This window comes from Triticum dicoccoides, chromosome 2B (genome assembly GCF_002162155.2).
Source record: "Triticum dicoccoides isolate Atlit2015 ecotype Zavitan chromosome 2B, WEW_v2.0, whole genome shotgun sequence".
NCBI classification, from domain to species: Eukaryota; Viridiplantae; Streptophyta; class Magnoliopsida; order Poales; family Poaceae; genus Triticum; species Triticum dicoccoides.
In genome coordinates, this window is record NC_041383.1 from 155,838,252 (window position 1) to 155,842,999 (window position 4,748).

Here is a 4,748-nt window from a genome sequence, read left to right on the forward strand (position 1 = left end):
CAGATGCGGAAGATGACGCGTGTTTCGCGAGGAAGAAGGAGCTTTTGGGGGCGAATCGTTTTTCTAGATTCGACGGACCAGGCGACTGTCATCTGACGGCCCGCGCGTGACCGGCCCAAATTTGGGCCGGTGCGCCGGCGCCTATCAGCCCCCTTTTGATTTTGGAGAGAAATCATGGCTCGGCGATGGACGCCAAAAAGGACCTGAGGCGGGCCTACTAGGGGGGTCGGGGTAGGCGCCCTGCTGAGGAGAATGCACAATGTCAGTCTCCCATTGGGGTGGTTTCACCCGCACGGAGGATCAGGCTGGCCATAGTGGTGGTATCTTAGCCGGTATTATGCACCCAGGACTAGCAAACACGCTGATGTGGCAGACAATTTAAAAGAGAGGGGATTATAATAACATAGGTAGATACCGTATCATAATAAATGTTATGCTACTACTAATAATATGTGTCATGCATGTCAATAAATAAGATCATCTATGATACTATGCACTATAAAGATAGTACTATCATACACTAGTATTATATGCATGATATTATTATATGATACTTACTTGCCAATATGAGTAGCCTCACGGCAACGTCTACCGTGGCCTCGGATGCACCAGGGGAACACCCTTGCAGTGGAAGAAGGTACTTCAGGGACGCCCCACCAACTAGAACCGTCGCCGCACTCCCCAATGCGAGGCGCTGATGTTAGAAAACTAAGACGACATGATTGCACCTATTTTGTCTGCATTGTATACTTGTTTCAGTTGGATCTGTTTGAGCAAATGCAGTATAAAAAACCACCATCTGCACATTGTTTGGTTGTGTGAATGTAGGCTGACTGCATAGGGGGCCAATTTTTTGTGGCGTTTGGTTGCGTGCATTGGATGGGCTGATGCAAGTTCCCCGTGTTTGGTTACATAAAGGCAATGTGATTAAGAGTTACCAGCTACACATGGCACGTAGAGTTACAGTAGAGTTCCTTGCAGTGTGCTCGCGATGGCGGTGTCAGTGTAGTAGGTTGCGGGCGAGGAGGCCGACGAAGGGTGCCTGCAGTGGCGCCGACACAACATGGTGTCCATCCGGCAAGGTTGACGATGATCAGTGAGAACAGAAAGAAGTCACTCCAAATTTTGTCTAAACCATAAACCATCACATGACCACCTTAGTACGCTATAATAGGAAGACACACATATACTTGTCTACGACCGCTGAAACAGAAAACGTACAACATGAAAAGTCGTGTGTAACATTGAAATGAAGCTACTGGTAAACAAATTTCAACGGTCAAGCGTGCACGGAGAATTTGACGAAATTCGATCAAAATGAGATAACAATTTATTTTAATTGAAAATCAAATCCGCAAACTGCCATAATCTAGTTCCATCGGTGGTTTTGTATTTCAAAATAAAATTCGAAATCGTACTGCCAACACATGGAAACTAAAATGACCTATGATTTCTAAGAATTTTAAAACTCAATACCACAACACGCGAAAGGACACCAGCACGCACTGACTACCGAAAGTGGTATACACATGCCCAACGCGTACCCTAGTACTTTCATTGCCTTGCCGCCCTTCATCGCACCAGCCATCGAAGGGCCGAAAACTGTTCCCAGCCATATGGCTACACCGTAAAGCACGACAAAATAACCCTGCAATACAGAAGGCAAGAGGAAGTAAAGTACTCCCTCCGTTCCACAATGTAGTGCCTATAGATTTTTGTTGAAGTCAAACTTTGTCAACTTTGACCAAGTGTATAGAAAAAACTGTCTACATCTACAATACTAAACATGTATATTCTGAAAATATAACTCATGATGTATCCAGTGATGCACGTTTGGTATTCTAGATGTACCTACTTTTTTTATAAATATGGTCAAAATTTGTAATGTTTGACTTTTACAAAAATCTATAGGCAATACATTATGGAACGGAGGGAGTAAGAGCTAGTAGCTTGCATGCAGCGTTTAGGTATGGACACGGCGCTCATACAACAAAAGCAGGAAAAGAAATTGGAGCCAAAAGATTAAGAAGTACTATTACGATCACGAATAGAATTTGACTGGTGCACACACCCATAGAATATAACGCGGCTTTTTTCCCCTCTCCTCTTCGCCTTCATGCTCGTGGTGGACGTGGGGCGCCGTGTCCCCGTGGTACCAGCACTCACCCGCTTTGCCCTCCTTGGAGCTGGGCGGCGGCAACTCGTCGGGGGTTTCCTGGGCAGCGCCGCGCGTGCCAGAAACGCCCACACACATGTGAAACTGGAACACGCCACGGCGTGGCCGCACCTCCCGACCGTCACCGACACCAGCGGCGGCTTACATACCGCGCAGTAGCCCCTGGGTTCGACGGTGCATCCGCCGAGTCGGATGTTCACGGCGTGGCGATCGTGGTGTTGGCCGGGGTCCATATAGCTGGCACTGGAAGGCAGCGGGATGTGCATGTGTGGCTCCGTGGCTTGGACTTTGGACGATCACGTGCGAGCTGGTTTACATGCACAGAAGGAGATTCTCTCGCCGTCTCGGGTAAGCGTCCGTCGCCTGAACGAAAGGAACGGGAATTATTTTTCAAGTTGTGGAATCGTGGAGTCCCTTCCGAGAACTGCAGGTCGTACCAGCCGGAAGTGGATCCTCTAACATTAAGGAGGAAAGTCACCTAAGCTACAGTGCAATCTAGTGCAAAACAAAGAAAAAAAGTCAGGGACACTATAGCAAATATTGTATTTAGCTACTGTAACAGGTTATGTGCGTGGTTACTGTTCATGTAAATAAATTTAAAATTAATTTTATTACATTATAATTTTGTTTGTATGTAATTTTTGTAAATGTATACAATAGATTTGTAATTTGCAAATTAAATCAAGTCATTCTAGCCTTAATCATATGGATGTGAAGGAGGGAAGTTAGAGAATTGTAGCTTAGGTGACTTCTCTTCTTCATGTTAGAGGATCCATTTTCGTACCAGCCAGGCCGTGTTTTGATTTTCGACCAAATCGTGTGGCTCCACGATTGAACCCATGCGAACTGATTAAACCGAAGCCTCGAGCGTCACTGAAACAGAATTGGCGTGATGAGTGCCCCTGTACCACCCGCGCCGCCTCCCCGGGCGGGGCGGCCCCTTCTCCTCTCGCTGCCCAGAGCTCCACCGCCCCTTCCACCTCCCGCCACTGCCGCCGGCTGCCACGGCCTTCCTTTCCTCGTCACGGAAGCCCAACTTGGGTGGGTGTGCTCCGGCAGCGGTGTGGCTCGACAGACGGCATTTTGGTGCAGATCAGGCGGCGGGCGCGGCCCCCTTTGCGGCGGGTGTTGGTCGGCGGCGCCCTGCAAGCCCATATCTGGGCTCTTTGGGCCCGATATGGGTCAGGGCGGGACGGTTTGGATTTCAGCGGGTCGCTTGTGGCTAGCATGGCGAGCTTGTACCGATGGGAGCGCTGGCTACTGTGCTGCAGCGCGGCGGCGGGAGCTTCACGTGCCCGATCTGGGCCTAGCCGGGCAGTTTGCCTGGTGTTGCTTCGTTTTGGTATGCCCGGCCTTGCAATATTTGTCGTGGTGAGACGACGGTGGTGTCCTCATGACTGTGTTGGCTCATGCCGGTGGGTGACAACAGTGCGTGGTGGAGTCGACGATTGGTCCTGGGTTGCAGGTCTGAGGGATCGGAACAAATCTTTGTTGGGTCTTGCTAGCATCGATGCGGTGACACCTGTGGGCGCCGCCATCCTTTTTGAAGGGTGTCGGGTGTACCTCTCCCCATTCCTCTCCGTGTACTAGGAGAAACCGTAGGATTCGTCCGAACAACAGCGTCGTCGTCGTCGCAGACCTTCTTGAGGGTGTTGTTTGCTACGCGGCAATTATTTTTTTGAATATCAGTATAACACAGGCGCTCATATATACGCGCGCACACCCTACCCCTATGAGCACATCTGAGAGACTGAGCCGGCATATCATCTTGAGATTTTACCAAGTTAACGTAGGCGCTTCGTAGTCGACGGGAACGTCTCCTCCCCTGAACGCGTATCACGGGAAATCCTGAAATAAATCCAGGATAAATGCGAGCACTAGGACTTAAACCCTGATGAACCGAGGATGTCACTTTCCACCTAACCATCCAACCACATGTTAGTTCGCGGTAATTCTGATGCCTTGGGCTGGTTAGCACATGTGGGCCCACTATTTTGGAGAGAGAAAGGGAAGAATGTCCCCCAAACATCGTCTGACTTGCGCATAGCAAAGGAACATGCATGTTTCTCAAAGAAAAAAAACAAAGGAACATGCTTGGGCGGTACCTCTCATCCATATCTTTTCTTGATTTTGTGTTTTACCATATCTGATCTGATAGCATATAGCCATGTACACGTGACTATACCCAGGCGCAGCGAAGCGTGCCTTACTCTTTAGTTCATAATTACAGGGCACTATTTTGAAGTATAAGAAGATAAACATGAAATAGTATCGACCAACATATGGTCTGTGCGTTGTGCATAAAAAAAAATCAAGACTACATTGCTTGCCAAAGGAATATTTCAAAATATATAGTTTCTTCAAGCTTCATTGAACAACTACGAAGTACTCATATTCAGAACGTCCTAAAGAATCAAAACATGACTTCCAGTCACTACAAAGTACTCAGATTGTATAATCACTTGTCAAGGGATAAAGCAGATTTTTCTTTTAAATATTTGGTATTTGATGAGCAGTGTGCAGTGTGTAGTGCGTTTTGCATCTACTGGATTTAGATAAATCAAAGCGAGGA